Source organism: Gossypium hirsutum, chromosome D09 (genome assembly GCF_007990345.1).
Source record: "Gossypium hirsutum isolate 1008001.06 chromosome D09, Gossypium_hirsutum_v2.1, whole genome shotgun sequence".
Taxonomy (NCBI): Eukaryota; Viridiplantae; Streptophyta; class Magnoliopsida; order Malvales; family Malvaceae; genus Gossypium; species Gossypium hirsutum.
This window is the reverse complement of record NC_053445.1, coordinates 19,096,627-19,122,110: the sequence shown is the minus strand read 5'-3', so window position 1 is coordinate 19,122,110 and position 25,484 is coordinate 19,096,627. Positions and strand designations below refer to the sequence as shown.

Sequence of the window (25,484 nt, the reverse complement as noted above, 5' to 3'; positions counted from 1 at the left end):
CTTAGAATTATTTTGCAAGACTTGAGAAAGAAACAACTGTACGGGAAGCTTAGTAAATGTGAGTTCTAGATACCTGAAGTTGTATTTCTAAGGCATGTCATTTTCACAGATGGGATTCGAGTTGATCCGAAAAAGATTAAGGCTACTTTACAGTGGAAAGCACCGTGAAATGTGTTAGAGGTCCATAGTTTCCTTGGTTTGGCTGGTTACTACTGAATATTTGTAAATGGTTTTTTGAATATAGTTATATTGAAGACAAAACTACTACAAAAGAATGTGTAGTTTGTGTGGAATGAACAGTGTCATGAGAGTTTCAAAAAGATGAAATTAGTGTTAAATGAAGAGGTGATCTTAAATTTGCCTGAATCGGGGAAAGATTTATGGTTTATAGCGATTCTTCCTTGAGTGGTTTAGGCTGCGTTTTGTTGCAAGATAGAAAAGTAATTGCGTATGTGTCCCACCAACTAAAAATGCATAAACGCAACTATCTGATACACGATTTAGAGCTAGTCGTTGTTGTTTTGGCTTTTGGAGGCACTACTTGTATGGTGAAAAGTGTTATATTTACACCGATCATAGAAGTCTTAAATACCTCCTAACCCAAAAGGATTTGAATTTGAGATAGTGTCGTTGGATCAAAATTTTAAAAGATTATGATTGCCTTTTTTATTATCACCCTGGTAAATCTAACGTCGTAGCTTACATGTTGAGCATAAACGCAATAGTTGAGTTGCGGGCGATGTTCACTCAACTTAGTATTAGCAGTGATGGTAGCTAGTTGGCTGGGTTGAAAATCAAACCAGTGTTGTTCGAGCAAATCAGAGAGGTGCAGCTTGTTGATACCAAGTTGTCTGGGAAAAATAAAATGGCTTAGCGTGGCACGATAGAAAACTTCCATATTGATGGTCATGGTTGTTTGAGGTTTCGTAATCGAATTTGTGTTCCAGATGTTGTCGATTTAAAAGATTTAATAATTTTTGAAGCCTATGATAGCCTTTTTGGTATACACCTTGGTGGAACAAAAATGTATTGTGACTTACGGAAAATGTATTTGTGGCCTGGTATGAAAAGAGAGAGTTCGTTGCCAAATGTTTGACTTGTCAGTGAGTTAAAGTGGAATATTAGGTACCCACTGGACTTCTTCAGCATATCTCGATTCCTGAATGGAAATGGGAATGCATAACGATAAATTTTGTGATAAGGTTACCGTGGTCTCCAAGCAAAAGAAATGTCATTTGGATGATAGTTGATCGATTTACGGAATTAACCCACTTTCTTACAGTCAGAACAGATTGGTCACTCCTGAAGCTAGCTAAGGTATACATTCGAGAAATAGTCAGATTGCACGGCGTACCTATTTCAATTATTTCTGATCGGGATCCTCGATTCACTTCAAGATTCTGGAAATAATTACACGAATCTTTAGGTACAAAATTAAATTTTAGCATTTCTTTTCACCCGTAAATGGATGGAAAATCAGAGCGAGTTATTTAGATTTTGGAGGATATGATTTGAGCCTGCATAATTAATTTTGAAGTAAGCTGGGAACGTTATTTATCGTTGATTGAAGTTGTGTTTAATAATAGTTTTCAATCAAACATTCAAATGACTCTGTATAAAACATTATATGGTCAATGGTGTAAACACTTGTTTGTTGGTGGGATTTGTGTGAAAGAAAGGTTATTGGGCCAAAATTGATCTAGGAAACAGAAGATATAGTTACGGTGATCAGAGATAGTTTGAAAACAACTTTTGATAGACATAAATCATACGCGGATCTAAAACGTCGAGATATCAAGTTTGCTGTGGGCAATAAAGTCTTCTTAAAATTTTTTTTGTGGAAGAAAGTACTACGATTCGGTCAAAAGGGAAATTTGAGTCCTCGATTTATCAGACCGTATGAAATCATCGAAAGGGTTGGACCATTTGCATATTAGTTGGCATTACTGGCAGAGTTACAGAGAATACATGATGTTTTTCACATGTCAATGCTTAAGAGATAGATCGGGTCTATTTCATGTTATTTCGATAGAAGAAATTTTATATTTAAAATATTTACAATTTGGTCCCTATAAATTCAAATCTTATCACATAATGTCATTTTTATAATTTTTTAAATAAAAAACCAAACATAATATTTAATAGTTTAAAATTTCACATTTTCTGTAACACCCTATACCTAATCTTTCACATTTTCTATAACACCCTATACCTGATCTAGTTTACCAAACCCAAATATAGGATGCCACAATACTTAAATACTTAACCAAAATTTTACAACTAGTGAAAACCATACTGAACATACTTCTTTTTTATTTATATCTTTTCTAAGTGAAAATATTTTGAAGGGAACATTTATTAATAAATACAGATTCTCAAAAGCAATATAAAACATTACAGCTTAAATCTTTGTTAAAATAAACTTATTCATTGCGTAGAGTACTATTCACCATATTCCCAAGAGTGCCCCTCGGTATGCATAATATCGCTCTTAGAACTGTCACCTTGGTGAATTCCTAGCTTGGTCCCACTTGGTGTACTAGTTCAATTCCCAGAATCCTGCATTACAAATAGATGATCGTAAGTTCAACGGAACTTAGTAAGTCTCAACTAATATTACCTTTAAACCTTGTTGTTGAATTCTTTAACTTGAAGGTTCTGGACTTACTTTTGGCTTTTGGCGAATACTTTTCTGATTCCTAGCAGATAATTATACGCTAAAAGTTGGATTGGCGGATCACAGATTTCACACCTTATTGTGGATCCTATTTCATAATCTCTTTGAAGATAAAAGTTGGATACATTCCTCAGAATGATATACATACGGATACTACTCATGGCGGATTCTTATATTGGCTTTGGCAGGCTGTAAGGACGCCGGTCATACTGTAACTTCAAGTTGATCCACACAAATGAACTTGGTTCGATGAATGCAATATTTTAGATCATCTAACAGAAACTCAGATGACTTTGATACATAATGTGAAAACTTCAAGGTTTGGCGAACACTTATACCACCCATAATTACAGATATGTCATGCTCTCCGTCCCAGCAGGTTACTATGGTAGATTCATCAGTCGAGTACATTACTGAGAACTTTTTCAGAAAATGCCTCAAAGGCATCTTAAATCTTGCCACAAAGGTGGACTAACAACTTGCCACTTAGACGTTGCAAAATTCGTAATACAAGCTTTCCAAATGATTTGCCACAAAGGCTTTCCAAAGAACTTCGCCATTAAGGCTTCCCAAATAACATGCCACATAGTATTTCCAGATAATTCGCCCGAACGGCTTTATAGGTAACTTGTTATAAAGGTTCTGTTTGGTTTTGCCACCAAGACAGCACAGGTAATTCGGATACTGCTTCCACCTTGAATTGTAAGTGTTGGAATATGGATTGCTATTTCGATTGGAATTATCCATATAGTATAATGACAATAGGTTTGATGGGCATTCGTTAAACACATGATTTTCCCCGTAATAAACACATGACAACTCTGCTAATTTCATTTCATGGGCTACAATTGGATTTTTCATGGTTTTAATCATATTAGCTAGAGAAGATACTTGGGACGTTAACGAAGTGATTGTATCAATCTCGATAGTACCAACAACTTTCTTACCCATCCCAACTCTTGTGGTTAGATACTAATAATCGTTGTTGGCAATCTTTTCCAATATCTCGTATGCTTCATTATAAGTTTTGTCTAATAAAGTACCATTGGCAGACACATCAACTACCATCCCTGTATGCGCATTTAACTCGTTGTAAAACATCTCCATTTGAGTCCAATGTTGGAATCCATGCATTGGACATTTCCAAATTAACTCCTTAAATCGTTCTCAAGCTTCATATAGCGTCTCATCCTCTATTTGTCGAAAAGACGTAATATCATTTCTCAACTTGGCATTCATAGTAGGAAGGTTATACCGTAACAAGAATATTTGGCAAAGATCATTTTATTTTGCTACTATTCCTGACAGCAAAGCATTCAGCCATGCTCTCGCACGATTTCTTAAATAATATGGAAACAACTAAAGCCTCAAAGTGTCTTCAGGAACACCCTGCTGTTTGGATGAATCACATACTTCTAGAAAGGGTCTTAAATGTAATCTCGAGTCTTTAGTACGTTGTCCACTAAGTTGTCCGACTATTTGTAACATCTGGAACATTACCAGTTTCAACTCGAATTGCTGAGCTTGTATGGTTTGTAACAACCTATTTTTCAGTGGTGTCAGAAGTAGTGGTTTCGGGGCCATCAAATCTGATGAATTATATAATATTTACCAGTCAAATATAATTTTAAAAAGGTTTTTGATTTGATAATTTATGTCATATAAGCGAGTTATTAAGTTCAAGTGGTACGACCCTAAGGTCAAGTGGTTTTAAAAAATGAGGTATTGGGACCTTGTTTCTATAAATCGAGTCATAAATATTTATAAATATTTACAGAGTCTCATTAAGGTCGTAATAAATTTTCGTTGAAAAATTTTAACGTTTCGATAATTAATTAATTAAAAAAAGACTAAATTATAAAATTTGAAAAAATCAATCGCTATTAGTTTGAAGGTGTTAAATTAATTAAATAATTATAATTGGATGGCCTTAATGGGTAAATTACCCATTCTTTAGTTAGTGAGACGATTGGATGCTGTAAAATCTTTTAATTTTATATGTTTTATAAGTTAAATTATTATTATTAATAAAGTAAAAAGGTTAATAAAGTAAGAATAATTCAAAAGTGGCCATCTTCAACATTAAGCTTCCTTTGTTTCATTCGAAAGCCATGGATATGGTAAAGTGAGGTTTGACCATGTTTTTTTTGTGCATGTAAGTCCATTTTGCTCCCCTTTTTAACGATTTTTATGTTTAGAAGATCGTTACAACTAGGTCGAACTAGCTTGTACCTTCGATTTTGAAACTGTTAAAGATTTTGAATGATGCCATTGCTGAATCTTGTGATGTTTGATGTTAAATGATGAATTTGGAATGTTGATTGATAATTAAAAGTATTTTGTTAAGTGATTTTTAAAGAATTTATCGATTAGGGACTAATTTGTTAAAATAATAAAATTTTAAGGATTTGATGTGAAATTTTTGCAAATATTGGCTTATATGGGTGCCATGAATAATCGAATGCTATAAATTGGCATTAAAAATGGTTAATTTGCATGTTTTGGGCTCAGTGACTATATTGAATAAAAGTAAAACTTTAAGGGTAATTTTGTAAAAATGTCAAAAATGACTAAATTGCATAAAATATATTGTTTTACTGTATAAATTAATAGACTAAATGAAATTATTAATTTTGATCAAGACCAGGTGGAAAATTGAGAAGAATGAAAAATTACAAAAATGCCCCTGTACTTTGACCTTCTGCAATTTAGCCAGGTAAGTTCGTATGAATTATAAGCACTTAAATGTTGGTCAAATTGATTGTTTAATGTGATATTATATTGTACATGAATTAATATATAAATGCTATTATGCAATTTATTATGTCATGAAACAATAGAAATTCAACGACGTACGACGACTACCGAGCCCCGTTTGAACCTTAGGAATTCGTAGGATACAAATGACATGTCATTAGGGTTTACATGATTCGGGTGCTGGTCTTGAATGTCCTATCGATGGCTGAGGTCTGGCATGTTTTGCAGATACTCCACAACTCGTTTGAGCAGCATCTTATAGCTACGTTCCGACCCACAGCTCGTGTAAGCATATATGTACATGAATTGAAGGATTACAGTTATATGAATTAGCACACTTTGCATGAGCTATCTCGGGTATCCAACGATATTCTATTCGGTTCAACAGGCATGAATTGGAAAGGAAATAGTAAATGTTCAATATGAGCAAATACAGGTATACATGAAATATATTGAAATGATGAGATACATGGTAAGCATGTTATGGTATGATGGATGTTATATCCAATTGAATCATATTAAAGTATAATGGTTATCCATGTTGAGTTCATATGAAATATGTTCGAGTATTCTAACATGTGTTGTTGTTTGATGATTAGGCATGTGCCAAGCTATTGGTTGGATTGTATTATATTTACTTATAAGTTATGCATTGAAATGGTAAGTGCCCGAATGGAAATATGCTTGTGTTTATGAAAGAATGGTAAGGTTTAAATTATGTAATTTCTTATGAAATGGTTTATTATGTGGTTAATTCTAAAATAGCTACGTTTAAATGCATTAGCTTGTGGCTATTATTTATGATATGCTTAAGTCTTGTGTGTTACGCATATGAAATGGGTGTGGAAAGGTAATGAAATAGTAAGTTCATACTTGAAGTGTAAAATGATGAAAAAAGGAAAGATGAGTTAATTGATGTTGTTATTGAAGCTAAAGAAAGTAAATGCAATGGAAAGTAATAAAATGTAAATAAAAATAAGAAAATTTGAAAGGGTTTAAGTTTTATAAAATCCTACTATGCTAGGGATGATATGTATATGTGATGTTGTGGATTTATTCACTTTGTGAGTTGTTGAATATGATTTCATGAATATTGTGATATTGGTATATGATTATTCTTTATATGTATAAATTTCATATTTGAAATGGATTTATATGACTAAATTTTATACGAGCTTACTAAGCATTCATTTGTTACGTAGTTGTTTTTCCTTTACTTTTTAGATTATCAGAAGTTCGATCGGGTTGGAAGCTAGTCGGAGATCCATCACACTATCCATCGAGTTTATCGGTAGATTTTTATGCTTTGGTCGTAGTTATAACGGCATGTATAGGTGGACTATGCCTAATGTTTAATTGATGAGTTTGGTATATATGTCATTTTGGTTGATGATTGTGGCATGAAATGTTACCTTGGATTTGAGGTACTTAAGGTACTATTAATAGCTTGTTGGTTGTGGTTAATATGGTCAAATTGGTGTATGTTTTGAAATGACCAAAATCAGTATGGTTGTTATGTATGAATTATGTTACGTTTTGGCATGAAAACAAGTTAAGTGATAATTGGTGACATATGCACATGTATAGGTACTTTGGTTGATGTTATAGCCATTATGTTTTGGCTTGTAATTATGGTATATATATGTGACCTTATGATGATTGATTTTATAGTCTTTGTGATGCTTAAATGATGAAAGTTGAAATGGTATATAAATTTTTGTAATGAAATGTTCTTTGACATGGTTGAATATGGTCATTTTGGTATTTGGAATGTAGTGGACATATATGGCTAATGGTGCTAATTGTCAAATGGCCAATTTGGTATTTTTGGTGTGAATTTGATAGGTAAATAAAGTGGTAAGTTTTGGCATAAACTTAGTTATAAGTTGATTGAACTTTTGGCTAAACTATGCATATGGTTATACATGTTTAATTGTTGGGACTGAGGTGCCTTTTGGACATATTGGTTGTATGCATATATACCTTATTGGTTTAGCTTGTGGATGCATTATTTGGTGCATTTAGAATGCTTGTTTATATGTGGAAAAATGATTGTAGGTGTGTGCATGATTAGGTGAGAAAAGTGGCTTTGAAATGGTCTATTTTTCGTCCACACGGCCAGGAACACGCGCGTGAGTCTTAGCCGTGTATGACAGATAGCCCTGCAACTTGGCCGTGTGTCCCCTGTACCTTTCAAAGGGTTGCAAGTCAGGTAGTTACACTGCTTAGAAAAGGCTTGGCACACGGGCTTGTGAGGCTATTTCGAAGGGTACATGGCCTGGCACAAGGATGTGTGGCTTGGCCGTGTGACCCAAGTCAGAGATTTGCACGGGCATGGACACGGGCTGGCACATGGTCGTGTGTCCCTAGTTCAAATGTCCCTACGGCTTGAGACACATGCATGTGTCTCAGCCGTGTGACCCCTACAGTTTAAAAATTTTCATCTTGTTCTTAAAAATTCTATGTGTTTTTGATTTAGTCCCGACTTGTTTCTAATGTGTTTTTAGGGTCTCGAGGGCTCATATAAGGGACAATATGTATGTCATTGATTGGTTTTGCATTGATTGATGTTGCGAATTAAATGTTTTAAATTTTTGATAGTTTTGAAATGTAAACTTTGGTAATGCTTCGTAACCTTATTCTGGCAATAGATACAGGTTAGGGGTGTTACATTTATTGGTATTAGAGCTACGATTTAGTCGGTTCTCGGACTGAACGTAGCATGTGTGAAGTCTAGAAATACATGCCATTATATAACCTGTGATAGTGTGATATCTCCCCACTTTGATGAGATTTGTTTCATATTAGACAGAGATGTTTTCCAACCGAGCTAATCCTGGTAGTGCTGAATGCGATACTCAAGTATTTTAGTAAAAATGTTGCTAAGGATGAGTAGAAAAATCATGAAGGTATGAATAAATGTTAATAATGATTTTGTTAATGATGAATGTTATGTTACGTATATATATATAAGAGTCAAATTTAAATGCTTTACGACCTTCACCCCCTCACCCTCAAGGTTTTATGTAACGAAATTCACAAGATTTATCTTGATTAAGCTCACAAGTGTGAAACCGAAGAGTTCAATGGCTGAATGAATAATAATGCGGCTAGAGCCAAGGATTGGTTAGCAAATAAAGACGATTCTAGAAGAGATATCAGATTTTTCTGAAGATCATTCGGGGTACGTAACGTTGCTGTTAAAGAAGAAGTTAATCATAGGTAATCGAATTATTCAAGTATGTATCTAAAGAACGGGTTAACTAAAATTTCTTCTGAACTGATTTCTTTAGTGGAACGAGATAATGTGGAGTCATCAATAACTTTAGTAGTTAATGGGATAGTGCTTGAACTGAAACTGCATGTGAATGCAGTGATTATGCTGAGTAACTTATGACAATCTTTTTTGGGTATTTTATATGTTCTTTTATCCTCAGAGGTATATGTAACGGTTTAGTTTCAAATGTGATTTTTACCATATGAGAACGTTAGCTAACCATAATGTTAGACGGAAGTATTGTTAGGCTGGTTGATTTATGATCGGCATTATATTATCTTTTTTTGGTGTTCTATTCCATTATGTTTGGTAGAAAATTTGACGATAAAACTCATATGATGCTATTATTTTGTTTCTCCTGGTTGTTGCTCTGAATTATATATATGTGATTTATGTTGTCTCTATCACAACTGATTCCAGTGAGTATGAGCAGTATTCTTCTTCTAGATTTTCTCTGAGGGGGATCATCGATCACTTTATCGTTCAATATAGGTTATATTCTCGGAAAAGAGCTTCAAATATTGAATTCCATTATCTCGTTTTCTTATCATTCTTATGGCCTAATCTTATCTATCAAACATGGTTCATTTGTAAAAGATATTCATTAGCTGGAGGTAATTACATTTATTATGGCTATAAATCTTGGTTCGATCATGGGAGCTCGGTGATATAGATATTAGATTATAGAGGTTGTGTTACCGCATTGGTTGTTATTGGGACTACCTTTGGTTTTCCTCTTCTATTTAGGAGTTCACTATTGATGTTGAGGTATTGTTCTATCTATACAATTGAAACGTCGGTCTTACTATAGCATTATGATTTTAATCTATCTGATGGTTGTGGCTCCGGTATGGTTCGAAGCTTTGATGTTAATAATTGAAATAACTTTATTATATTCCCTTTCTAACTTTCGTGAAGGGGAGGCATCGATAAAAGTGTAGACGGTGGAAGATCAAGTTCAAACTTATATATTGGTTCTCATTCTTCAAGTAATCTCGATTTATGTCAATAAGTTAAAACATGATGTTATGTTTCACTTGAGTTAATACAGTTTGTAGAAATCTTTGATTAGTATTCTGAGTGAATTATGATAGATTGTATATCCAACTTGTCTTGACAATAAGAAGAAGGGATTATTTTGAAATATTATTATCCGATAGATGAAATTGACTAAGCTGTTTTAGTCAGAGCGGGTTATTCATTTGAAAATTTAATTGAGTTATATGCATTTGAGTTTATCCTCAGGTTCGGAAATGAATTTTGTGCATTTATGGGTAAATTGACAAATAGTCAGAATGAAGGATTCATATTCTAGAAAACATGACAGAAATATATCAATCAGATCAGTTATTATCGGGAAATTTCATTATGGGTTAAATTCGTCTCTATAGTTGAAGCCATCGCGCTTGTGTTAAACAATTTTGCTTGACGCTTTCCAGGTAAAGGGAATAAATATAGTTGAAAGTTACAGATGCAAACATGGCTAGAGTTTGATTATCTGAGCTTTTCGGTTATGTTTCGACAGATGATCACTAAGGAATTTCTTGGTAGTTATACCTCTAATCAAACAGTTATGACAGGAGAACATCATAGCTGTTCAGTTAAGTTTAGAAATAATATCAAGTTCTGATGTGACTTTTAATACGAGTTCTGAATTGAAATGAATTATGATTGACTTATCTATGAATTGCCATTAAGAAGATGAAAGAAAGACTTGACTTGATGACTTGTATCAAGTGAGAAATTTTGAGGACAAAATTTTCGTAAGGGGGGAAGTTGTAACAGCCAATTTGTTAGTGGTGTCAAAAATAGTGGTTTGGGCCACCAAATATGATGAGTAAGTTTGTAAATATTATTATTTAATATTTATAAGTCAAATAGGGTTTTAAAAAGGTTTTAAATTTGATAATTTATGTTATATAAACGAGTTATTAAATTCAAGTGGTATGACTCTAAGGTCAAGTGATTTTAGAAAATGAGGTATTGGGACCCCGTTCCTATAAATTGAGTCGTAAATACTTTTATAAATATTTATGGAGTGTCATTAAGGTGACATTAAAGTTTTGTTGTAAAATTTTAACGTTTCGATAGTTAATTAATTATAAAGGACTAAATTGTAAAAGTTGAAAAAGTCAATCGCTATTAGTTTAAAGGTGTTAAGTTGATTGAAAAATTATAATTGGATGGATTTAATGGGTAAATTACCCATTCTTTAGTTGGTGGGACGGTTTTATGCTTTAAAATCTTTTAATTTTATATGTTTTATAAGTTAAATTATTATTATTAAAAAAGTAAAAAGGTTAATAAAGTAAGAATAATTCAAAAGTGGTCATCTTCCACATTAAGCTTTCTTTGTTTCAATCGAAAGCCATGGCTATGTTGAAGTGAGGTTCGTCCATGTTTTGTTTTGTGCATGTAAGTCCATTTTGCACCCGTTTTTAATGATTTTTATGTTTTTGAGATCATTCCAACAAGGTCCAGCTAGCCCGTACCTTCTATTTTGAAACTGTTAAAGATTTTGATTGTTTCCATTGATGAATCTTTTGATGTTTGATGTTAAGTATTGGAATGTTTATTGATAATCAAAAGTATTTTGTTAAGTGATTTTTTTGATGAATTTATCGATTAGGGACTAATTTGTTAAAATAATAAAAGTTCAAGGATTTTATGTGAAATTTTAGAAAAATTTGGCTGATATGGGTGCCACGAATAGTCAACTATTATAAATTGGCATTAAAAATGGTTAATTTGCATGTTTTGGGCTCAAGGACTAAATTGAATAAAAGTAAAACTTTAGGGTAATTTTGTAAAAATGTTAAAAATGACTAAATTGCATAAGATACATTGTTTTACTGTATAAATTAATATATTGAATGAAATTATTAATTTAGATCAAGATTGGGTTAAAAATCGAGGAGAATAGAAAATTACCAAAATACCCTTGTGCTTTGACATTTCTACAATTTAGCCATGTAAGTTCGTATGAACTATAAACACTTCAATGTGAGTTAAATTGACTGTTTAATGTGATACTCTATTGTAAATGAATTAATATAAAGATGTTATAATGCAGTTTATTATGTCATGAAACGATAGAAATTTAATGACGTACGACGACTACCAAGCCTGGTTTGAACCTTAGGAATTCGTAGGATACAAATGACATGTCATTAGGGTTTACATGATTTGGGTGCTGGTCTTGAATGTCTACCAATGGCTGAAGTTCGACACGTATTTTGGATACTCCACAACTCTTGTGAGTAGCATCGTGTAGCTACGTTCCGACCCACGGCTCGTATGAGCAAGTCCATTTTCATAGCTCGTGTGAGCTATCCCAAGTATCCAATGATATTCTATTCGATTCAATGGGCATGAATTGGATAGGAAACTGTAAATGTTCAATTTGAGCAAATACAATGCTGAGATACATGGTAAGCATGTTATGTTATGAAAGATGTTATATCCAATTGAATCATATTAAAGTAGAATGGTTATGCATGTTTAATTCATGTGAAATATGTTTAAGTATGCTAACATGTGTTTTTGTTTGATGCTTAGGCATGTGCCAAGCTATTGGTTCGATTGTATTATGTTTACTTATAAGTTATGCATTGAAATGGTAAGTGCCTAAATAGAAATAAGCTTGTGTTCATGAAAGAATGGTAAGGTTTAAATTATGTAATTTCTTATGAAATGGTTTATCATGTGGTTAGTTCTAAAATAGCTATGCTTAAATGCACTAGTTTGTGGTTATGGTTGATGATATACTTATGTCTTGTGTGTTACGCATATGAAATGAGTATGGAAAGGTAATGAAATAGTAGGTTCATACTTGAAGTGTAAAATGATGAAAAATGAAAGATGAGTTGAATTTATGTTGTTATTTTAGTTAAATAAAGTAAATGCAATGGAATGTAATGAAATGCAAATGAAAATAAGAAAATTTGAAAGGGTTTAAGTTTTATAAAATCCTACTATGCTAGGGATGATTTGTATATGTGATGCTGTGGATTTATTCACTTTGTGAGTTGTTGAATATGATTTCATGAATCTTGTAGTATTGGTATAGGATTATTCTGGATATGTATAAATTTCATATTTGAAATGGATTGACATGACTAAAGTTTATACGAGCTTACTAACCATTCATTTGTTACATAGTTTTTTTTTCCTTTACATCCAACGGGAGGATTTTCATTGTGATCATTTGGATTACCATTAAGATCATTCCTGTTTCCAACCATTTTCTCAAATCTTTTCTCTTTCTCCGCAACATTAGTGTCTGGATCAAAAAGGTATTCTGTGCTAGCAGGAATGCCTTTTCTCATGCATTAATGGAAAACCTATAAAAACTAAATACATTAAGTTAAATAAAACTACTAAGTAAAATAACCAAACCAAATTTCACCATATTGCCAATACTCGACAACATCGCCAAAAACTTATCGTTTGTGAAATGATATGCAATTTTTGCAAGTATACATGTCAAATCAAGTAATAAAGTGATGAGTGAGTATCATTCCCACGAAGATCGGATTGAGGCACAAAAGTGGTCTAGTTATCATAATCTTGTTAACGCTATGGAAAGATTGATGAATAAGATGCATTGATAATTCAAAGGAATGATGGCGTGCACGATAGATGGAATTGATGTGTAACTGGAAATGCTATGGAAAAAAGTGAAAGAAAAATTGTAATGACAATAACAAGAATGATTATTTGAATAGAATGTAAACAAAGAAATAAGGAACTAAATATGCTGTGACAAAGATACTACGACAAAGAATAATGATAGAGTGATGTTGATTAGGAAGGTCGGGATTACCTAGAATTGACCCTAACTATCTATAATGCCTTGACAAAATTGTATCTACTTTATTGCATAGAAGAGTTCTAAAATGGCCTACCTCTCGCGAGTGCAAAACCTTAAATTACCTTACCCGTGTCTATAGACTTTTAGGTATCTCACATGGATTCCTCCTGTATGATGGTGACTCTATGTCTAGAATCGACTAGAAGTGTCTATCGAATACTTGCTCATTTCGTTTAATTGTAATCCAACCAATATGCGAATAGCGTTCTATGTCTATCGTTGCATTTTAGTTAAGAAATAAGAACAATCAAATGAAACAATAGAGTAAATTAGATATATATTACATCCATAAAAATAGTTAAGGTTTCATCGAAAGTAATCCCAACCCTATGAGATTTAGCTCTTGGGTTGGGAAATAAAATTCCAACCAAAATATTATTCGACATTGCGTTCAACTACTTCAATTCAATCTTCCTAAGGAACACTAATGGAAATAATGGAAGAACTTTGGAAAGCAGCTTTCGTTTGCCCAGTCCACACTTCGACAACACAACATCCTATAATGGCTAAGAAGGACTGCCTTCAACTTCCTGTCCTTTGCACAGCCGAACCTTTATTCATGCTTAAGGATCTCTCTCACTTTTTTCCCTCCCTTTATGAGGTCCCCTTCATCGACTTTTATAGATAGATTAGGCTAGGGTCAGCTAACAAATCGTGATTATCTTCTCCTCTTTTAGAGGGATTTATCTGGTACAAGTTTGAATTTGAACTGGGACTATTGCATTGAAAATGTTGACTCAGTCTTCCCGGTATTACCACAACATCCGTGCTGACAAAATGTCCAAAATTTTGCCCCGATAAACCTTCACTCCTTTATTTCTCGTTCCTCAACCTACACCTGTCAAACCACCAAACGCAGCCCCACCACAAGTGATTAAAAGTACCTAATATTTAAACACAGTCCAAGCTCTTAATGAAATGATGAAAATACGGATGAAATGCCCTAAAATGCAACTAAATGTACCAAAGTACAAGCAATTAGCTAGGATTAAAGGCATGAAATATAACTCTTTTTAAGAGTTATCAGTTTGGCGATATGAATTTGCCTAAACTCAGCATTGCCCAAAGTTTGCCTATCATCTCCCCCGAGACACGAAAAAAGTAGAAAAATGCGTCTCATCCGCCATTTCCAGAATGTGCCATGACCATGGTCTTTCCACATATCTAACACACTAGTCTTCTCTCGTGTTTACTATCCTAGTGGACCTTGTGTTTATGGTCCTGGTGGATTATATTTTCTCCATATTGGCCTTCGTGTTTATTGTCCCGATAGACATCATCAAATTACCATCATGATGCCTATTATCATATCACATATTTTCCCAACACTCCGCCCGAACCCGCTTATCACCAACCATACTATTTCATGCATCATTCAATTAACATAATGGTCACATTTACATAGATTTCACTTATACCAATAACAGAATCTTACTTCCCAACATATAATTTCTCATGCATGCTTACCACTTATCATCATATTCATGTAGCATATTGTACAATTTCAATACATACATATAGATACTTCATACAAAACATAAACACACATACATAAAACAACTCCTCAACCAGAGACTCACCAAGGATCCACCTTTACCTTAGCCAGGAGCTTCTGTTTTGATCGTCCTTCCCAATCCAGCAGCAGCAACTGCTTACAAGATCATGGAATTTCCATTAAAATCCCCTTTTAGAATTAGTTTACTAACGTTTCAACTACATGTGACCCCCATGCGGGGCCTTCCTTTCACACCCTACTATTCTTACATCTTTTAACATCCTTAATCTTCAACAATCATAACATACAGAGCTACAAGACTTACCAGAAGGTTGAATCATTCACTGATTAAATGATATCTTAACTCTAGCTTAGCAAAGAAGAATAGAACATTTAGTTTAGAAAGAAGGACCAGAATGTCGAGCAGAAATAAAAGCCATCTAGAATGACCCCTTTCACTATATATATACTCCCAGTCTCCTTTTTGTGAATTTTGACAAGTGACGATGCTTACTGAAATTGTCTTCTGATTTTCCCTATCAAATCTGGGGGAAGGTAAAGGAAAATCTAGTGAAGACCTACGTTATTATTTGACCAGGCATAGGGAGGGTCAAATTAATTCAATTGAATCCCAACTAATCCTGTTACAAGAACCAACTTGAACAGTGCTTATGCAAACCGAGTGTACTATACCTTGGAGGTGACTTGTGTATGGCATGATCTTAAAAACAATTAAGTCTCCTATAGCTTTCTCATACACTTGGTAGGCTCTCCTTGCTTAGCCAATACTCTAGGGTATACTCTTCCTTATGCGTACTCTTTATTAAGCGTATTCATTCTTCACTTGAAGATACCCTGTAATTAAATCCTTAGATACAACTAACGGATGTATACTTTAACGCTAGTCTGTGCCAATAGTCTAATACACCAACAAGCCAGCAGGGTGGCGGATTATGCTACCATAGTGCACCAAAATAGTTAATATGCATGCCTCACTTACATTTTTGGATCCGTCGTTTTTCGGGTGTGACATTTCCACATTTCAACACTTAAATTTTGAACTTTTAAAAAGTTCTCAATTTAATCCTTTTAATTTAATACTTGCTAATTTAGGTGCAAATCTCCTAATACTTTAAATATCATATTCTTATAGTATTATCATAAAAATTCAAAATTTAATTTCTCTATTTTATTCCTTTATATAAGAAATTTTCCAAATTTAAAATTTAGTCCTTACTTCAATTTTTATCAAAATAATCACTTAACAAATCATATTTTAATTTATTCGTTCAAATAATATTTAAAATAAATATTTATCACTTCCAACATCACAAATAAACAATTTATCATTCAAAATTATTAATTTTAAGCTATAATTTTTTATAATTAAACCACCCACACTTACTTTTTATTCACTTAAAATCATTCATCATTTACTTTATACATAAACATAATAGTTTTTTTTAACTTGGAACATAAAAAATAATTATACAAAATTAATTCTTACAATTTTCATTAAATTAAACACTCAAAAATTTAAATTCATAATTTTAATCACTTACCTTAATTTCTCAACTACTTTCTTCACATACTCATGCTTTCTCTCACTTCCATCTTCATATTCAAGCCTCGATGGTTAGGTTGAATTGAAAAGACAATATTGAATTAGAATTGGACATAAAATCTCACTTTAATTTCATTGAAATTTCACAAGTTTTTAAGTTAGAAATAGGTTTGAATAAGAAAAGAACCAAATTGAATAAAATGGAAAACTCATCCTCTCTGTCATGGTTCCAACTTCATTTATGTGTAGAAAAATGTTGGGGATCGACTTGTATAAACAACGAGATAGTAAAATTAGAGAAGAATGAACACAAATATTTTACATGGAAAACCCTCAAATGGGAAAAACCACAGGCAAATGAGGCTTTAGCTTTTCTGTAACTAATTAAACAAACGAGAGTACAATATGGAGAAAATAAACCTAAATGTACGAAATGTACATTACCCAAAACACAAATACAAAGCTTAAAATTCCAAAGAGGAAATTGATAAACAAAACCCTAAACCTCATAGGGCACTCACAAAATGGGTATAAAAAACTCTCCAAATTACCAAGAAACTCTCACAAAAACTCATATACAACTTCATCTTGTCGCCCCCAAAGAAAGCCCTTTTCTAATTCGTTGAACAAAACAGGGATAGAATGGCCTCTTTAAATAGGCTAATATTAGAGTTCTAATTATACTAAAATATCTTTGGAATAATTAGATTCTAACTGAGACAAGAAGTCCTGCTTAAAGTCTAAAGCGCAGTTGCCAAATGGGAGAACACGTTGTGACATCGTGGCATCATTTTTGCCTCGACCTGATGACCCGAGTCGCGTTCTCATGATGTCATGATCCTCCTCGATGTGATGTCGCCATATGTTTCTCCAATAAATACAAGGTACACCTCAAAATCTCCATCTTGACTCATATTTATCACGCCTCCTTTTCCATGCCCTGTCAAGGGCCTGACTTGAATTTTGTAGAATGTCAACCAAGTCTAAACCGTGCTCGAACTTGGAAACTAAAAGACTCCTAGTCTTCAAATCAAAGTTGTATGATTCAACAAGGGTTAGTAATACCCAAGCAGGAAAACTGAAACAAGAAAGAAAACATTAACTCTCTCCACCTTAACTGTAACCCTGTACGACCAACTTTGCCTCAAACACTCTACGAACCATTCGAGCCCTTAAATGAGATTTTTCTATAAATCAAGCACATGCTTGGCATATGACATGACTTCACCTTCAACCAGATTATATAGAGAGCAACGGATATCACCCTTGTCCTCGAGCACATAAGCTACATCCATAATTATCTAAAATTGCCAAAAATTGAAATTTATCATTCGTCAAACTTTTCGATATCCAAAAACGTTGTTGTGTCACTGAACGAGTCGATCTGTGATAGCTGAACCATATCTCTGATACCAATTTTTTAGGGACCTATTCGTATAAACAATAAGATAGTAAAAGTGGAAAAGAACAAACACAAATATTTTATGTCGAAAACCCTCAAAAAGGGAAAAACCACAGGAAAAAAAGCTTTGACTTTTCACTTACTGAGTAAATAGATGAGAGGAAAATATGGAGAAAATAAACCTAAATATACTAAATGTATATTATCTAAACCCTAAATACAAAGCTCAAAATCCCAAATAGTAAACTGGTAAACAAAACCCTAAATCACATAAGACATTCACAAAACGGGTATAAAAAACTCTTTATAATTACCACGAAACTCTCACAAAAACTCATATGTGACTAAATCTTTTCACCCCCAAAGAAAAGCCCTGGATAATGTACATTTAAAAGGGTATCCAGGGATACATATCTCATCACTTATAATTCATGGTCATAAATATCCATAAAATTTTCTCACACATTTCACATTTATCATTTCATATTTCATAGTTTCCATATTAGACCCAATATTATTTTAGTATAAACATTTAATTCAATTACCAAATCGTATAAATAAATCTCACATTTTTCATTTATTATTCCTTATCTCTTATACTTATCAAATCCCATCAAATCACACCACATCTCATATTCACAACTCACATTTTATCGCTCACCATTCCACATATCATATTCTATTAAATTTCCGTATTACATAAACATAAACATAAACATATTTCAAATTTCATATATTTCACATATCCATATATTTCACTCAATTTCACATATATCATTTCACACATTATTTAACATACATACATACATCACAGATTCATAGTCCATATTTCATATTTAAAATAATAAGTGATAATATTAAATGATTATTTTATCTCTAAACTAATTAAATTAATAGTAGATAAATACTAAATAAAAGAGTTTATCTTTGTGGATCAGTTCAAATGAAGAGTTTACATTCCACAAAACTCTATTTTAATTGAAGAACCGACACTTTAGAAGGGGGTCACATTGTAACACCCCTAACCTGTATTCGTCACCGAAATAGGGTTATGGAGGATCATTGAAAAAAACGTAACTTAAAATCATTCATTTCAAAACATTTCATAAATCATAGCATAATCTATTCAAACACATGCATATCATCCCTTATACGAGCCCTTGAGGCCTTAGAAACACTTTAGAAATGATTCAGGACTAAATCGACAACATTTAAAAAATTAAGGAAAAAGTTAGAAAAATTCATACTACAATGGTCACACGGTTGAGACACACGCCTATATTTCAGGCCGTGTAACATTTGAAATAGGGACACACGACTGTGTCCCAGCCAATTTACCTAGCAATTTCATCCACATATCATGCTAGCTGATTTACCTAGGGACTCATATCAACCCACACAATTCACCAATTTACCATTTTATCATGATATTTTACTATTTTCACAAATAAGTCCCTAAATGACAATTTCATCAAAAATCACTTTACAAAAGTTATTTATTTAACAAAAAGGACTCATAATCTTTCAAAAAAATTCAATAACCATACAATAGCATTCATGGAAAAACCCTAAACCTTTAATAATGTTTCAAATTAGTCCCTGGCTAGCTAGATTAAGCTACAACAACTTCAAAAACATAGAAATAATTAAAAACCTGATGAAAATCACTTACATGCAACCCTAGGACATAGCCAAACGTTCAACCTCTATTTAATGGTGTTTTCCTAGTTTATTTTCGGTGGATGAATGAACAAAAAAGATGATAGCTTTTTTTATGTTGTTTTTACTTAACTTATTTACTAATTTACAAAATTAACCTTAGTAATTAACCTTTAAAATCATTTAATAAGATGTCCATATTTGTCCACTCATAAGAATAATGGTTTAATTACCATTCAAATCCATTAAAAATTTAATTTCATAACTAATAGATACCTTTAACTACTAACACTCCACTTTTGCACCTTTTACGATTTAGTCCTTTTTACTTAATTAAGCATGCAAATAAAAAAATTTCTTAACAAAATTTTTATATGACACTACTAGTATACTGTAGAAATTAAAATAATAATAAAATAAATATTTTTATGTCAAAGTTATGGTCTCAAAACCACTATTTTGATTTCACTGAAAACGGGCTATTACACACATCCAAGCCATTTGACACAACTTCATAAGTTTAGAAGTCTAGAAATTCAGAAGTTGAAGCCTGTAGAGAAGATTTTAAAGACTAGAAGTTTGTTTCAAAATCCCAAGAAATCTCTGAAGAACTCGAAGAAATTTTGAAGAACGCTACATCAGTTCTAAAGAAAGTTGCTATTTAATCTTATTCAATCGAAAGACATGAGACAAAATCCATTTTTTCTCAAGATCAAGCTTAGAAGGCCCTTGAAGAGGAATCATTCTACCATATTAGATCAAGTCTAAAAGACCATTGGATAAAAACCTCCTTAATCTGGTTACACCAACACACTGAAGACAAAACTCATTTTCAATATTAAGTCTCGATAATCCTTGGAGCGGATTCAACCATCCAAGATCAAGTCCCAAAAACCCTTGGATCCAAATTCTCTCCAACCTTATTTTCAAAAGTAAGTCTGGATGACCCTTGAAGCTGTCACATCCCAAAATTTGACCTAGCAGTTTCGGGTTAGTGAAATGGGTTTGTCGATTTGGGCACGAGATTAGTGTCGAAAATTATGGCCTAAAATTAGGTTCAGGAATTAAGAATTTAGTAACTGGAAAATATTTTCTTTAAGATGACTTTCAAAAATAAAATAAATTTTAAAAAGAATCAGGAAAAATGATTTTAACTATAAAAAGGGATAGATTTGTAAAAAGGTTAAATTTGGGAGTAGCCCAAATTCAATTATACCAAAATTTTTAAAACAGCTTAGTTCCCCCAATACTCTACAGTTTGACGCACTCCTCTTCCCTCCCCATTGCCGCCGTCATTAAAAAAATTCTCCTAAACTCAAATCCAAATATTTTCTCTCTAATTAACCTAACCCTTGTGATTTTCTCATCTCCCAAACACCAAAATATCTTTCAATTTTTAAGAAAACCATAAAAAAAACATTATCAATTTCTTCGTTCTTTTTCTATTGGATTTTCACGAAATTTGACCTTCTATTTGTTTTTCTTCTAAATTGAGGTAAGGTTTTAATTCCCTATTGAATTTTGATGTATTCTAGCCCTTCAAATCAAGTGTAACACCTTACAACTAGTCTGGTCACCGGACCCGAGCTATAAGATATTACGTTAGTTAACGACATTTATCACCCACTAATTCAACTTAAATATCCGATTAAAGATCAATCATTCAACAACATATGTATAATATGATTTACAACCAAAATCGAGTCTTAATCAAGCTTACGAAACTCTTAAACCAACTCAGAATCAATTCTAAACTAATTTGAAACTTTTACAAAAAGAAAGGTAAAAAGGCAAAACAAGAGTCACACTACCGTGTGGCCAGGTGTAACACGTAGGTTTGAGCAAGTGTACATAGCCGTTATCAAGTAATAAGTAAGTATCAAGTTATCGTCTCCACAGGGATTGTATTTGTGCTAAGTTACTTAATTTGTAAAATTATATTAACAATTTGGTAAATAAAAACACAATATAGTTGAGAAGTGATGATTAAAATATATTAAACTAAATGCAATGATCCCTAATGCAAATTATCCTAAGTATGCAAACTATATGAATGAAATAGATTTTAGTAAAATTAAACACAATTTGCAACAACTATAACATAAATAAACTAGGACAATTACTTTAATTAAACTCAATTTATTATCAACATGCTTAATAACATTCGGAAAAATATTCCATGGCAACTCGATCTTTCATGAGTTTGGAAACCACATTAGGGACTTTCGGAATCCTTTACTTAGTAAATACGTATTTTACTAATCCTTATTTACTAAGGGTTTCTTAGCATTCGTGTGAGGTAACAAGGACGTGTCAGGTTTGAAACAATTTAATCACACAAATCTAAAAACTATGCAGATAACAGAGCTTGGTCAGAGTTGTTATGCAACCTTCAATTTAATCGGGTCAGGATCTAAATTGAGCATGCACATTTCAATTATGTGTCCATTAGCCGTTGTCTGGTCAGGATCGCTCAGCTAATTCAGGTGCATTTCAATCAAGTATAAATGAAATACAGACTTGATTTTAATTAAAAACATGATCGATTGAGGCACAAACATTATAAGCATGAATCAAATAAATATTATTTAATCAAAGCAATCATCCTAGCTTAAATAAAATTAAGCTAACATTGTTGTAAACAAGAACAAAGAACACATAGCAAACATCTTTATATTAAATTAAAGAAAAGGAAGATTAAACCCAATTCAGAGTGGCTGTCACCCAAGACTCTAACTGACGAGGCTCCTTCGTTCCTTTGTTTTGCTCCTTTGCTGATGGCTCTCCAAGGTGGCTGACCAAGGGTTTTTTAAGAGACTTAATTGCTAAAATTCCTATGAAGAGATGATGCTAGGTGTGGGAATTGAAAAGGCGAAGAGAATTTGGAGAAAAGAGAGAATGATGCTTGAGGGATGATGAATGAAAGAATGAGAGGGTCTTATTTATAGGTGAGAAGAGGGGGATAGTTTGCTAAAAATAGGAGTTTTCATCTTTTGAAGCATCTTCCATGGGTGGCCGGCCATAAATTGAGCAAGGTGAGCTGATTTTTCCTTGATTTTTGGTCAATTTGAGTGCCATAACAACTCAGGACTGAGACTCGGTCAAGTGCAAATCTTTAGGAAAATCTCTAATTTCTTCAACTCTTCAAGGACCTTGTGCAATTAAACCAAAGAGTGGTTTGTGGAAAACCATGTGTAGCCGAATTTTGGGGTTAACTTGGTCTCTAATTTGGACGGTTTTGTAATCCAACAAAGCTATTAGACCTGTCTAGAATAAATCAACAAGTTAGAGGACCAAAAAATAAAATTTATCCAATTTAGTTAATTAATTAAAAACTCAAATTATTAATGAAATATTTTAAAATGAATTATTAAATAAAATTTTATATTTTATTATTTAATTTAATCATGCATGACCCACTTTATGTCTTAAAAATATTATATATTCAAATTAATATAAAATAAGCCATTTATTGCATGGAAACTATATAATAAAGCATAAAATCACATTTTATTAATTTCTATGTCCTAATTTCATATTTTCACATATTTCATTAATTTATTAAAAAATTACTTAGTTTTAACAACGGATTTAAGTAAAAAGGTGATAAATTACATAGGAAAAATCCTATATATTTTTCAGTTTACACCAGGTTGTGTGATATGCTGATGCTGTGTGGAACTAGATAACATGGTCGTATGCCTAAACCATGCAACAAACTAATGTAACACTCCAAACTTGATCCTTAAGAAGAATCCAAGAATATCGTGTCACTATTTAAAACCATTATTTTTAAAACTGTTTCTAGCGCAATCTAACTTAAACTACAGTTTAAGGTGATTTGAAATATGAACCATTTGTCATACAAGACTAAATAAATTAACACATGTTATTACCATAAATACCTCACTGTAATTTTATTAAAATTGTACTTTCATGATCATAATTTAAAATACAAGATTCATTCTTCAAAATTGAATATCTAGACATCACCCCCATGTATTGTATAATGCAAAACACTAGAAATCTCACAACAACAATTGTCCTTTGCTGTAGTCCAATAACACTTATTTTACTCCTCAAACAAGTTTAACACCCTAAACCTAACCTAGACATTATGGCTGAATATAGGAAATTACATTAACGACGCTTGAATTATTTGCTTGTTGAAAATCACAAGATTTGAGTTGTTTTGAGAAAACCTAAAAATTTAAAGATCAAATAATTTTATTTCTTTGAAAAATACTTAATAATATATATTTATTTGAAAAAGGTGACATTTATCGAAATATTTTTTAAGCTATAAATAATTTTCCATTATAATTATAAAAATGGTTTTTGGAAGAACTTCGCAGTGGATTTCAATAAAACTCTTTAAAAAATTTACGAGTTATTATTTTGTTTAAAAATCAAGTAAAATCATAAATAGTTTAGTTAAATTTCATAATTTAAAAATACTTGAAATCTCATAAATATGTATGCATGTATGATTCTTCTAAAGTTGTAAAAAGAAAAAGCAAACCACAACCCACAGTAAAAGTAATGTCCAAAGTCTAAAGTCCACAAACCAAAATCCAAACAGTTTTTAAAATTCGTAAAAATGTTCGTGAGATAAAAAACTTCCGAGAGGCTCCACCGAATGCTAAATCCAACTCCTATGCATGATAAACACTAATGGGGTGAGCTTTTTAAACCCAGTGTGAGATTAACAAAAACACAATCGCATACATATGAACATATACATTATACAATTATAATAATAATATCAATTTCATATCACTCAATATTTCACATTTATACTATGCATGATCATGTCAATGCACATTTCGAAAAACGATGCAGGTCTTAAGAAAACGATCCTACCCATCTTCGCTACGCACTACAATCAAGTTCCTTAGATCTCGCCTATCCAACATACCAAATTGTGAACAATGTCACCAAAATCGCAGATATACTGCCACATAATGAAAATCATGAATAGTGTCACATTAGTGCAGATAAATTGCCACATACTTCCACTTTTCACATATCCCACCCTATGCATGTGATATAACCAAAATCACTTTTTCACTTAAAAATCATTTTTCACTTTCACATGTGAGACATGCTCATTATATCAATTTTAACTTAAAATCACATAGGCATGCTTAACATGCAAATAAAACATGTACAAATGGTACCAAAATTTCATATTTTATAAATCATGCGAAAATCAAATTTGCCACAAGATCACATAACTTGAGAATGAGATTTTTATAATTTTCATATCATTAATAATCAACAAATCACACATCATACATATCACCAAAATCAACGGTTTCAAATAACTTACTTGACATAGTCCATAGTAATGGGTTTTATCTCTCTTAATGGATACATAAAATATCCTCACCAAACATAATTTAAATTATAATAATTTTAGCAATATAAAACATATGTTTATTTTTTAATGTTAAAACCCACACCTGATTGTAGATGCAATGTGTTACAACTTTCTCAGACGCCTATACTTGGATATATCCAATGGATTACCTAGTGACACAAATGGTAGTCCTTAGTTAAACTTTACCATGATCATTATAAGAGATAAGTTTATTAAATGAATCTCCCATTTGACACTTACCCTTATGAATTAAGAACCATGATTCCTTTCATGAGTTTAACGATTTTTTGTGTTGATGTCGATCGAACCTTCAAAAAGACATCATAACTAAAAGTTAATAAACGAGGGAAAATACACCATAACTCTTACAAATATCCAGTCAAGAGAGAAACTGTGA

At 32.3% G+C, this 25,484-nt stretch overlaps 1 protein-coding gene and 1 non-coding gene across 2 annotated transcripts in view; one reads left to right on the top strand and one right to left on the bottom strand.

The window, feature by feature from the left end:
• Positions 1–25,484, bottom strand: part of LOC107951284 (uncharacterized membrane protein YjcL) — a 34,460-nt gene that overhangs the window by 5,728 nt on the left and 3,248 nt on the right. The window lies entirely within an intron of this gene.
• On the top strand, positions 3,801–3,907 carry LOC121221511 (small nucleolar RNA R71). The gene has a single exon (XR_005918902.1). It is a non-coding gene; the product is annotated as a small nucleolar RNA R71 (small nucleolar RNA).